Source organism: Lynx canadensis, chromosome E3 (assembly GCF_007474595.2).
Source record: "Lynx canadensis isolate LIC74 chromosome E3, mLynCan4.pri.v2, whole genome shotgun sequence".
NCBI classification, from domain to species: domain Eukaryota; kingdom Metazoa; phylum Chordata; class Mammalia; order Carnivora; family Felidae; genus Lynx; species Lynx canadensis.
Window position 1 is genome coordinate 8,806,051 of NC_044318.1, and position 13,837 is coordinate 8,819,887.

The window sequence follows — 13,837 nt, forward strand, 5'->3', positions numbered from 1 at the left end:
ATATTATTGCCCAATGTCACACAGCCAGTTAGGACTGGAATCGGAGTCTCCGGCCTCCCCATTCGGTGCTCACTCTGCTACTTGCTGCTGCCTCTCCCCCAGATGAAGTTCCCAGCTCTGCCTTCCGAGAGTCACTGTTCCTAAAAAAGAACTCCATTTTTACTGGGAAGTCACAAAATAAATTGTCGCCAAGTCCAGCGGTCGGGTCCAAGTTGCATAAAGAACATTTCTGTCCATTAGGCAAAGCTGCCGAGGGATCCAGGCCATGGGGAGAGGAGGCAAGACTGGAGTCCCACAACCAAAGTTCTCTTGGGACATTCGCTATCGTAAAGCACGCCTTCCATGCTATGAGGAAGCCTAGCATCCAATGGAGAGACTTCCACGTGGAGGAACCGCGGACCACCGCCCACAGCCCACCGCCCTGGAAGGATACAGCACACAAACCTGCCAGCCGTATGAGTGATTCACATCCAAAGTGGACCCTCCAGGTCCCAGATGAGCTGTCCCAGCAAAGATAAGGGGTTACTGTGGTGACCCTCGCTTGAGTTGCAGATTCATCGGCAAAATGTTGTTTTAAGCCGCTCAGATTTGGGGCAGTGTATCCCACTGCATTTTTTTTTTTTAACATTTACTTTTGAGACAGGGAGAGACAGAGCATGAACAGGGGAGGGTCAGAGAGAGGGAGACACAGAATATGAAGCAGGCTCCAGGCTCTGAGCCGTCAGCCCAGAGCCCGACGCAGGGCTAGAACTCACGGACCGCAAGATCATGACCTGAGCCGAAGTCGGCCGCCTAACCGACTGAGCCACCCAGGCGCCCCTCACACTGCATTTCTAACTAGTCTCCCAGATGGTTCTGTCACAGGTGATCAGAAGTTAATATTTTGGGACAGACTGCCCTGGGCCAACCTCTGTGAACCCGGGAGGCACCTTAGTGCACCCACCATAGGGTTTATAAACACCAAGCCCACCTTCACAGAGAAACTTCAAGAATCCCTTTCTCTATATCAGTTGGTTTTTGTTCTTGTTTTTCCTACCTCGGTTTTGATGGGCAAAACCTGGGCCGCTTTTGCACCCATATGTGTTTGCACCAATGGCTTTCCCAAGAATGTCTGCAGCTCTCGCCCACTTGTGAATAAGCAAAGCCAATTTTCCATCCGTATTTACAGAAGCATTTGTTACCTAAGCAAGAAGCAGCCTTGCAGATTCTTGGGTAAATAACACAAGTCCAAGAACAATACTCCCATGCCAGTAGCCACGAGACACTGGAAATTACAGACCTCTTGGGACTGCTCAAGCTCACTCACAGACTCAGCAAGGCACAGGCTCCAAGGAGTGTGTGGCCACTGCCACTCTCAGTAGAGGAGGAAGCCAAAGACAAGGCAGAGGGCCATGATCATCCACGAGGACTCGGGTGTGTGTTCTGACTCTGGGACTCATTAGCTGTGTGACTTCAGGCAAGCTGCTGAACTTTTGCAGACATCAGTTGTCCACTGTGCAAAATGGGAAAAACGGCATTTTCTTCACTGGGTTGCTATTAAGATAATGTGTGAGAACCACCGAACACGGGGAGGAACTTAGTACATACTCAGTAGATAGTAAGAGTTGCCATTTTTTCACATGTTTTATGATAAGATGCTGTCCAAATAAAAAGTAGGCAGAGGAGACCCTGGGATCAAAGTCACGAGACCCGGATTCTTGTGTTGGTTTCGCTGCTTCGCTGGCGTACCCGGGCCAAGGTGGTTAACAATGCTGGACGGTGGGTGTAAAATGAGGTGGAGGGACCGGGAGGTGATCTCTGAGCTCTGGGTACACTCTAGCTTTCTCCTTCTTTGGCCTGCTGAGAGGATCCTATTGCCTAGTATCTCAGACACGCTTTTAGACAACTTCAAAACCACTTAAGCAGAGAGAGAGAGAGAAATGGTTGGCTCGGAGAAGCCAAAACCGGGTTGAACAATCAAACCCCAGGAATGCAGCTTGATCCCAAGAACAGCCAGAACCTGGCTCTCACATGTCTGCCTCTCTCCCTCTCGCTTGCTCCCTGCATTCACCCTCCCTCACCAACCTGCCTTCCTCTATAGTCAGAGAGCGAATCAGTGTCCCTGTCCTCAGTTTAAACCCAAACCCAGGGGCGCCTGGGTGGCGCAGTCGGTTAAGCGTCCGACTTCAGCCAGGTCACGATCTCGCGGTCCGGGAGTTCGAGCCCCGCGTCGGGCTCTGGGCTGATGGCTCAGAGCCTGGAGCCTGTTTCCGATTCTGTGTCTCCCTCTCTCTCTGCCCCTCCCCCGTTCATGCTCTGTCTCTCTCTGTCCCCAAAATAAATAAGCGTTGAAAAAAAAAAAAATTAAAAAAAAAAAAAATTAAACCCAAACCCAGAGGGAAGAATGACTGACCATGCTCCCTCCCCAAGCGCCAACAGGCCAAGGCAATGATTCATTGGCCCAGCCTGGCTCAAGTCATCAACACCTTGACCAATCAACCATGGCACTGGGGTAGGGTCATGTCAGAAGGTGACAGCTCTCCAGGAAACCACACGCTGCCACCTCGCTAGCCAGGGTAGTGCCTCTGAATTTGCAGCTCCTATAGTGCACCCTAGAGGGGACCTCTTATGTCTCCACCATTACTTTTCAAAGTACTCCCACTTGTATTCCCATATAATCCTTATAACCACCTCACGGAGGAAATAGAACTGACAGCTTTAAATCTGACCTAATGAAGGAGGACAGCGGGACGTGCGGAAGCTGTATGCCACGGCCAAAGACACACAGCCTGTCCACGGCAAAGGCAAGACTCGTCCAGAACCCAGGTGCCCGAACGGTTGTTCTTTCCCAAAAGGCACTGTGCACTGTGCCTGATTTTTCCAGAATGAGCATGAAGGCAGACCCAGGAATGGAAGAGTTGGTGAATCCCATGTGTCCCTTACTCTGGCAGCTACGGAGACTCTCTTGAGGGCTGCTTTCTGGGTCTGATGTCTCTGTGCCTATAAATAGCAGACTCGGGAACTCTCAAGCTCAGACAAGGAAAAGCGCAAGCTTCTTAGAGCCCTTCCAATCTGCTAAGAATGGAAGAAAAGGAAAGGAAGCAGAAGGAAACCCTGGGAACGTCCAGGACAGCTCCAAGCTCCGGCTGAAGGAGAGATGTAATCATTGCAGACAGCACGCCATCCCCTCCATGGGCATCACGGCACGGTCCACCCCTGGGAGATGTCACCGAGCATCCCCAAGGGAAGGCAGCGTTGGCTTCCCTACCTTCCTCCTCAGCTTAAAGTGCTTTCAGTTCTTTTAATGCAGCATGGCGGTTAAGCATGCTGGCTGGAGGGCCGGTCTGCCCAGCTAGCCGGCCCTGGCAAGTTATTTCACTTGTGTGCTCATCTTCATCGTTTATATAACGATTGATTTAACACGAAAAAAGTATTTATGCCTTGGGCTTATCATGTTCTGTGCACAGGGCACATGTCATTGCTGTGTAGTTGTTTACACAGTTGGGACAGTGCCTGAGAAGGACAGAGGGGGTATTTTTTGTATTATATCATTTTCATATTAGAAAAGCAATGCAACCACTATGGAAAAGCTAATGCAGAAGTCGAGACATTCAGGGGAACAAACGGCTAGGTCTGTTCAACAGTCAGTGGGATGGAAAAAAAAGGCAACAACTGTGCTATGCTTGATTTGAACAGAGTTAAGGCACAGGACAACCAAATGAAACCATAGTGCTTAATGGATCCTGGCTCAAACGAACCTACTTTAAAAAAAATGTGAAGTACAATTGGGGAAATTTGAATATAGACTATATATCAGATTTGTCACATGTGATCATGTTATCACGGTTAGGTAGGAAAATATTCTTATTTTTTTAGAGATACATACTAAAATATTTAGGAAGAGAGTATTATAATGACAGTAACTTTAAAATATTTCACCCGGGGCACCTGGGTGGTTCAGCTGGTTAAGCATCTGACTCCTAATTGGGGTCAGGTCATGATCTCACAGTCATGAGACAGAGTTCCATGTCAGGCTGAGCATGCTTAGAGCCTGCTTAAGATTTATTCTCTCTCTTTCTCTCTCTCTCTCTCTCTCTCTCTCTCTCTCTCTCTCTCTATCTCTCTCTCTATCTCTCTATCTCTCTCTCCCTGCCCCATGCCCCTCTCCCCTATTTATGTGCACATGCTCTCTCTCTCTCTTGAAATAAAAAATTAAAATAAAAATTAAAAAATACATATTTCACCCACAAAGAAAAAAAAAGATGAAGCAAATATGGCAAAACATTAACAATCACTAAATCTAAGTGATGGGTTTATGTTCATATGTTCCTAATACTTATCTATTTAGGAGTAGGCTGAGAAATTTTCATAATAAACAAAACATACTTATGTAAAAAAAAAAAAAAAGCTACAGAAACTACACTGAAGAAAATAATGGCTCTACAATCTAGAAGAAAACAATCACCAAAAATGTTTTGCTGTATCTCCATCCTGCTTCTGTTTTAACATCACTGCAGTCACAAAGCACAAGAACCCTCCAGTCTGCTTTTTTCCTCAACTTATCAGAACATAAGCACTTTCCCCTGTTATAAAAATGTCTTTGCAAATATCCTTTTTGACGACTCTGAAATATTCCTTTGAGGGGATGAACCAGAAAAACCTTTCCATTCCTCTGCATACCAAGTTGCAATTGTCATGATAAGGAAGGTGCGATGTAAATTATGATAATGAAAATGGCCGTGATGAAACTGATAACGACTAATAGTCTCCTAGCGCTCTAACATACAACACCTCTTTTCATCTTTGTAAGCCGTGAAGTGGCTACAGCTGGTATCATTACCATTTCACGGAGGAAAAAACACTCAGAGAAGTTCAGTGACTTATTCAGGGTCGCACAACTAGCAATTAGCAGAGCCAGACTCCTGTTCAGAGGTACGGATAGAAGCTCACACCTTTAATTCCGCTCATTTATTTATTCACCAAACAGAACAGGGGCAGGTACTCAGCGGGGTGGTGGCCCGCGCTGTGACAGTCTGGGGCAGGAACGCTAACAACTGAGATTCGTGGGAACAGCAGTCTCAAGAGCCGTGATTCCTGAGTCTCCAAGACTTGCATTCCTTCTCCAAAGGTGAAGTAGCCAAATCCCACACATGTAGTAATGAGTCTTCCTGCCCAGGGAAGAAGGGATCCCTGACAGCCAGAGAGAGGGTAGGGGTGGGGAATAATTTATTATTGATAATTAATGACACCTGAAGCCTTTTAATATTCTTATTTATTCTCCATCCTGCCTGCCTGCACCGGCACTAACAGTTTGTTGTTAATGAGACTGAAGCATTTTTAAATCAACTTAATTGACACTTTTATGGTGTTCAGCAGGCCCTAAACGCAGGATTTTCAGTGGGGAGCTGATTATGAACTATGGGAAGGGACGGGGCCCTGCGGAGCCTGGTGCAAAGGAAGGTCACTAAGGAGCAGCCTGAGGGCCAAGGAGCCTCATGGCTCCAGAGCTGGTTCTGCAGGAATTCTGTCCCATGGCTCCATCTCAGTCCTCCACCTCATCTCCATCACAGCTACGCTGCCCCTCCCCATCGAGCCCTGGAGGCTCCCCTCGTTCTGCAGTGTTGGGCATGGGACTTTAACTGCTCAGGGCCTCAATTGCCCCATCTGTAAAATGGGAATGATAACAGCACCTCCCTCACAACGTCGTTATGAAGGTTAAATGGGTTAACTTATGAAACCACGCCTGTACTGTGCTACTGTTAATATTGTTGTTGTTCACAAAATGAATTTTATAAAGTTTCCATGGTTGATTTTAATGGTGTTTTCCAGAGATCCTGGACTACCTCTTACAAGAGTTTTAGATCTCCAACCTAGAGAACTCAGCAGTGGCCACGTGACTTGTTTTGGCCACTCATAGGCAGGTGAAACTGACATGTCACTTCCCAGCAGATTTAACAGCCAATACGCTATTTACTATGTCTTTTTTTCCCCTCCGCCCCAAAACTGGCAATGTTCCACAGACAGGTTCTTCCATCTGCCAGGTCCCAGAGTCAAGAGGACACGGAGAGAGGCCACTGCCAACCGACAGTGGATATGCAGTGTAGGGAAGAAATGAGCCTTTGCAAATTTGCCAATTTGAGCTGGGAATAAAAATTACATCACAGGACTATGTGCTTTTATCCATTGCTTTCTCCACTCCAGGGTAGTCTTTACCTGTTCTCTCATTTAATCTTCAAAACAGCCCTATGAAGTAGTTATTGTTATTATGATGCATCCTTTTTTAAAAATTTTTTAATGTTTATTTACTTTTGAGAGAGGAGAGACAGAGGCGCAAGTAGGGGAGGGGCAGAGAGAGGCGGAGACACAGAATCTGAAGCAGGCTCCAGGCTCCGAGCTGTCAGCACAGAGCCCGACGTGGGGCTCAAACTCCCAGACTGTGAGATCATGACCTGAGCTGAAGTCGGACGCTTAACCGACTGAGCCACCCAGGTGCCCCGTTCTTTTTTTTTTTTTTTTTTTTTTTTTTTTAGTGGGGGTAATGAAACTTTAAAAGTGGAGGTAGCTTGCCTCAGGTTCCATAGGAGAGATCTGGACTCAGGCAGAGTGTACCTACTTTCCACCACATTGTATGCTCTCTTGTGCATGTCCTCACTTTCTGCCTGTATCTGGACCACTGGGAGCATGGTGGGTGGGGGCATTACTAAAATGCAGATTCACAAGCCCACCCCAGATCTGCTGTGGTAGGTGGAATTTTCAGATGCCCCCCAGCACCTCTACCCCACGGTGTTACGCCCCATACAGTCCCTCACCTGAGTGTGACCAGGGTCTGCGACTTGCTTCTAACCATTAGAATACAGTGTCTATAACTGGGTACCTTACTGTCATCTATGAAGTAGGGAAGTAAGGCTACAGCTGTCCTTGAGGAAGATCTGGCAGTCACACATATTAGGCAGGATGGGGGCTGCTCGGCCACTTCCACGGTTTGGACAACGTTCCTGTTTTGGCTGTGTTCAGACGTGATTGCTTCTCTGTGTTGACCCATCACGGCCACAGAGCAGCCTCATCTGATGTTGGTGATTTGTCAAACCGTTTCTGCTCGACACCCACCAAGGCCCAGCTATGAGCGCCCGGCCTGCTCCCAGCCATCAGGGGCCACTTTTCTCTCTCTTGGGAAGGTTCAAAGTGAGGAACACAACAAGGTAAACTGAGAAAGGAAGGCAACAGCCAGCTACCTAGGGGCTTCCCCATCAAGACCTGGCCGCTTGGGGGCTGTTCAAGAGCCAAGGGCTGGCCGGTAGGAGCTCACTGAGGAAGAGAAGGGATCTCTCTTTCCTTCCCTCCCACCACTGCTAGGAGCTGGCATTATTTAGGACTCAGTCAGGGAGCCTGTTGTTGTCCAAAGTCAATGGCTACCCACCTTAGAAATGTAAGTACGGACCACCCAGCTGGGCTTTAGATCTCCCCTGCCCCAGCCCTGCAGACTGAATAATCATGGATTCCTTAATTCATGCGCTCATTACTTTATCTAATATTTATTAAAGGCCTACTGAGTGTCAGGCACTTTGCCTGCGCATTGCTGATAGAACAGAAAAAAAGACCAGTGATTGTGTCAGCCAAGCTGTTTTCAACAAAACCCCTTTTCCCCAGATCACATGCTTCCCTCTTCTGGCCTGCACTGCCCTCCCTCTTCTCTACACCATGCCTGTCTGTGAAAACCCCAACTATCCTTTGAGGTTCATGCCGGAAGCCTCCTTCTTCTCCATGAGGATTTCTAGATCCGTCCTGGTGCCAAATAGGACACCACCCCCCATAAAACCCTTTCCCCGAAACACTTTCCTATGAAAAGGTGCTGTGTGACAGGACAGGGGTCTGACGGTCGATACTCATTGGATCCGAAAGACAGCCAGCCTAAACCAACAAGAAGAGAGAAAGGGCCCAAAGGGTCAGTGACGGCTGGGGGACATTGCGCCCTAATGACTATGGAGAGGCTGCACCCAACTGGGAAGCCGCAGGAACTCGGCCCAAAGAGCCTGCCCGCCCGGGAGCAGGGGCCCAGGGCACGGGGTTGCAGAGCCGCCCAGCTGAGGACTCCATGAGCTGGAACACCAGACTCAGACCTGAACGGAAGGACTTCGTTGTGCATTCTACTGAACACTTAGTCATAGAGACTGTTAAGCATGGCCCTCCCTCAGGTGCAGAGCGGAGTCAATTATATTCAGGAATCGTGGTGGTTGCAGGGTTGAGTTCCCAGCACGCACCGGGCTCTGGGCCAGCCACCAGACAAGTTGAGATCGTGCTCCTAAGAGCTGAGACATTCACCGCAGGACTGGGGCTCCCCAACATACTTTTTGCAGGCTTCTTTTCTGCTTAATCAGCCCAAGCTGGCTTCTATTAAGAACTCTAATGGGTACGCCCACAATCCCACCTACTTGGGGATGATTGCCATTTAACTCCATGGGGTCCAGACTTCCAAATCTTTTTCTGGTCGTATATGAATTAATGCTTTCTCATAAAAGCGGAATTGCATTTTTATATAATGTTGTGTAACCTAGCACAATTTATTTGAGCAATTAATCAATTGTTTGAAGTATTAAGCTTTTTCCTACTAATCCTCTATTTTTGAACAATTTGATTGTGCCACCTAATCCTTGACTATTTCCAGCGCTCACACTGAGGGGAACTATTTGATTGATAATGGTTTACAAAAGAAGAAAAGCCCCTCCCCACCCCCTAGTTCTTTAAGGCAGACAAAATATTAATGGCTGACCAGCAGGTTTTGAGTGTTTACTATGTATCAGGTGCTGTTCTAAATTCTTAACGTGTATTATCTCATTAAATCCTCACCAGAATCCAGCATGGGTTGGAAGAGGTGGGTCATTCATTCTCCCCATTTTCCAGATGGGGAAGCTGAAACCTAGGGTACGTCTGATGCTTGCCCAAGGTCACACACACAGACTGTGAGTACCAGAGCCAGGATTCAAACCTGTATAAACCGACAAAAAGCTCTTGGCACACTGCAGCAGGGAGGACCCCCGTCTCTCGTGGATGTTTAAAAACATGGGCCTAGGAACAGCTCTTTGGCAGCCCTGACCCCTCCAATATTCAAATACCTGATAAGGTCTGCACATACGCTCTTCTAAATTTCTTCCTAGCCCTGCCATTCCCTTCTCTTTTCCTCTCCAGGACTGACTCGGTAACAGAGAGAGCGGACCCCAGCCTTACATGCCAACCCTCCCTTATCTAAAACCCACTATGGACATTGCTAATCAATCATGTTCTTTTTCCTATTGAGTCCGAACTGATTCTCAGCATCTCTTTTAATACGGTACCCCAAGCACCCTCTATCAGTCAGAGAGGACAGATGAGATGAAGCCTCTTGGCCATCTCTATTCTCGGCTGTGAGTGCTTCCAGGGCGGGAACTGGCCATTATTCAACTCTTTAATACAATTTCTTAAAAATACTACCAGCAACATTTTGGATGCTTGTAATATGCTTCAGACACTGTGTTTAGTGGTTTATATGTATCCTTTCCCTTAATCCTTACCAGGGAGATACTTATAATGCCCATTTCTCAGATGGGCAAAGAAAGGCACCGAGAGCTTAAACGACGCATGAAAAATTGTCCTGCTGGACCCCAACCCATCGAGTCTGAGTAACAGGAGACCCTCTTCACCACCATGCATCATCGCCACAGTCCCCGGGCTCCATACAGCGGGCCTCATGCAGTAAATGCAAAATCAGCGTTTCATAAATGAATGCATGCACACATAAATAAACGGATTGGATCCAACTCGGGCTCGAAGCGGGAAGGGCAGGCTGGGATCAGCCTCTCTAGGAGGCTGGGCTGTGGGAGATGGTTTCTGACTCAGACCCAGCTCCCAAACCCAGCAGGAAGAACTGCCTCCCTGCTTCTCAGCCTGAGATTCAAACCTTCCAAGATTATAATTATCTGGCTCGCCCCGCCCACGGCCCTGCTTCTCCATGGAGCCACCGCTCACGGCCTGGGGGGCTCCAGAGGAGAGGAGGCGGCTGAGGGTTGGCAGAAGAGGGGCCTCCGGGGTTCTCTTAGTCAGAGAGGGGGAGGCACCAGCCAGAGAGAGCCGCAGCCTGGGGTGGGGGAGGGATGCCACGGAGAAGGAGCCACAGGTCACCACGAGTCCCCCAGCAACCTCTACGGATACAGTACGGGGCACAGGCATCATGGCAAGCATGCGCAGAGAGCCAGGACTCGGGGGGGGGGGCCTGTGGCGCCCCAGAAAAGCACGGGGTCTTACGCCGTTCATTTCCGCCACCCCGGCCTCCACTGCCCCGTCGTGAAAATGGCATAGGAGCAGGATCATCTCAGAGGTCCTCTGAGCCAAATGTTCGCTACCTGGCGGTTTGTGGTTGCACAGGAAACACATGTGCTTTGCCCGCACACCCGCACGCGCGCTCTCCGCTTGGATCAAGCCCAGCACCTTGGTGCGCAGACCTGCCCCTGTACCGCCCTCAGCATTTTCACCACCCAGAGTTGCCTGCGACCTTGGTCGTTGCCAGTCCGTCCCCCCCCAGGCACACACAGGGAGGCCAGAAGGTCTGGCGGCACACGTTATTCAGGCATGCATTTTAGCATCAATAAATCATCTGTTAGGCATTCTCACCTGTGCTTCTGGACTTCATGGCCACGCTCCGGAAGGCACGCTGTATGTACAATGGGAACCTCATGGGCTTTGCGTTCAGACAGGCTGAGCTCCAAACCAATTCCCACGCTTGCCACCTGCGTGGCTCAGGGAGTATCTCCACCTCCCAGAGCCTCAGTTTCCTCTTCTGTCCAAGGGGGACTGGACGGGTGCAAGGATGACAGGCAGACGTTACTGTGACTATCATGTTTCCTCAACCGTTTTTGCTGATTATCATTTTTGCTAACTCTTTTGCTAAGAGGTTTTCCTACACAAGATCAGGCAGGTTAGCAAAGGGCCCACAAGGAACAAACATCCAGTGAGGCCCCGGGCTGCCCCCTTGAGCAACTGAGCACACAACACGATCCAAAGAGGCGAATGAATGCGTACCTGTTCGAGGGGAGGGGGCAGGTGACGTGGTTGTGGCTTGAAGCCCAGTTGCACCTTGTGCCTGACTATGGCTACCTCTCTGAGTCCCGGCTGCCTCGCCCGTAAACAGAACGCTAACAGAATCTAGCAGGGGGCTGGTCGTTAGACTTAAGTCAAGGTGAGCACCTGGCCCAGAGCCTGATTTACAGGCTCAATTAATGTCAGCTGTAGCCACCATTACAGGGGAGACATTAGCCCCCAGGCCACCCGATGGAGCAAATAATCTGGCCACGTTCTTGGCTCACGGCATGGGTAATTGGATTCAGAAGAAGCAGGAGAAAAGAGAGGGGTCCTCTGAGCGCCGGTCTAGCCTGAAGTGACCCTGGAGGGGTCAGGCGGCCAAGAATCCGCAGCTTTTCTAGCATTTTCGTCTGACCGTGCCCAGCTGCCCTGCATCTCCTTTTAGGCTGACACGAAGGGGAACGAGAAGAAAATGCAGAGTCACGGGAGACACAAGGGAGAACTTCCTGGCTGCAGTGGAAAGGCTTGGGACTCCAGCACAGGGGCTCTTCCTCCCTCTGACGTGGATCCTTCCTCCACTCCAGCCTCCCTCCACCACCACCTCTGGCTGCAGCCGCACCTCCTCAGGACTCCATGTCCCTCCACTTTTCCACAACTACAGAAGCTCACTCCGTTGGGTCTCCGCCCGCACACAGGGCAGGCTGGACTCTCAGAGGAGTTACATCCTGGTGCAACCGGCAGCCATCATCTGTCAGTGCCCAGGCTCCCATGCTCTGGAGGGACAATCCTCAAGTATATTCTGGGTCCCAGACAACCGAGGCCCCGTTGCCCACAGGTCAATGATACACTTTTTACTGGCTTCCTCCCTTCCAAGACATGCCCTGCCTTCTCCCTCGCTCCTGCCTCCTGGGGTCCCCTCCCAAATGCAATAGCTGCACCCACATCCTTGTCTTGGGTTCTGCTTTCAGAGAAGCTTGAACTAGGAGTAAACCTAGAGCGACATCACCTCTGCACCTGCTCCAGGACACCCCTGCTGACCTCTCCCCCAGGCCGACTTGATCCTGTGTCTCCTGCTCTGTCAGACATCTGTGCAGACACCTGCATGACCCACCCCATCACATCCGACAGTCACGGTGCATTTGTGAGCTCGCTCCCCGTGGGGCTCCGAGATGCTGGCAGACAGGACAGTCTCATCGCCATAAGGTCAAGGGGCTCAAGACACCCCTTACTGTATTGCAGTTGTGATCATTGTTATCAACAAACACAGGGGCTCTGGTGGCCTCCACACTGACATTTTGCTTTCCTAGATGGTAACGGGGTGCTATGTGGGAAAAACAGGGTTGACGGTTACCTTGATTGCCTGATTCTTAACTATTACCTGTGGGTTTAATAAAGGAGTAGTTACATGAAAAATGACATATTCACTCAGTAGACTACTCTGCAGCCACTTATGATTTTAAAGTGTTTTATTATAATTTTTGCTGAGCCCTTAATATATACCACACACTGGGCTGAAGGCTTTTACACACATTATCTCATTTAACCCCCACAATAACCTATCGTATAAGTTCTGGTATTACTATCGTTATTATCATTGCTGTTATTTCCATGTTACAAATGAAGAAACTGAGTCTTTTATAAGATCAACTCATGCTCATAGTGTACTACTGAGGTAAAGAGTAGGATATAAAATGGCTTATTCAATATGTTAACTGTTTAAATATATATATGTGGAGGGGAAAAAAGACTAAAAGGTAATGTCAGCCATTGTCTCTGGATAATGGGGTTATAGACAACATTTCTTTCCTCAGAGTATACTAGCTTGGTGATTGAGATTATATACAATTAACACGTGGCAGGGGTGGGGGGGGGGTCCCCAGGGCATCCTCTCCCTGACATGCAGGCTAGGTCCCCACGGCTCCTTCTCCTCCTCCCTGAGATGCAGGCTGGGTCCCCACGGCTCCATCATCTCCTCCCTGAGATGCAGGCTGGGTCCCCACGGCTCCATCATCTCCTTCCTGAGATGCAGGCTGGGTCCCCACGGCTCCATCATCTCCTCCCTGAGATGCAGGCTGGGTCCCCACGGCTCCATCATCTCCTCCCTGAGATGCAGGCTGGGTCCCCACGGCTCCATCATCTCCTCCCTGAGATGCAGGCTGGGTCCCCACGGCTCCATCATCTCCTCCCTGAGATGCAGGCTGGGTCCCCACGGCTCCATCATCTCCTCCCTGAGATGCAGGCTGGGTCCCCACGGCTCCATCATCTCCTCCCTGAGATGCAGGCTGGGTCCCCACGGCTCCTTCTCCTCCTCCCTGAGATGCAGGCTGGGTCCTCATGGCTCTTTCTTCTCCCTGAGATGCAGGCTGGGTCCCCAGGGCTCCATCATCTCCTCCCTGAGATGCAGGCTGGGTCCCCACGGCTCCTTCTCCTCCTCGCTGAGATGCAGGCTGGGTCCCCACGACTCTTTCTCCTCCTCCATAAGAAACAGGTGCCAGAGCCAAGAGTCCTGAGGGCCCTCCTTGGTTAGCTATGTCAGGATTCTATAATTTCGATGTAAAGAGAGGAAATTTCCAGGAGCCAACACCCAGCATATAAGAGAGGCTGCAGCAATTACAAACGATTCGCAAAACCCAGTACGAGTCATGGAAGGTTTCGTTGTAGGCAAAGTGCACTGAGCGACAGAGTAAGGCAACTTGGAGCAACTTGAGGAAGATACACAACATCCATGAGCAGTTCCCCCTCTCGTTCACACAGGCCTAGCTCGATCTCTGGAACATTATCACCTGAACAGGTATGGAGGGCCTCTGCC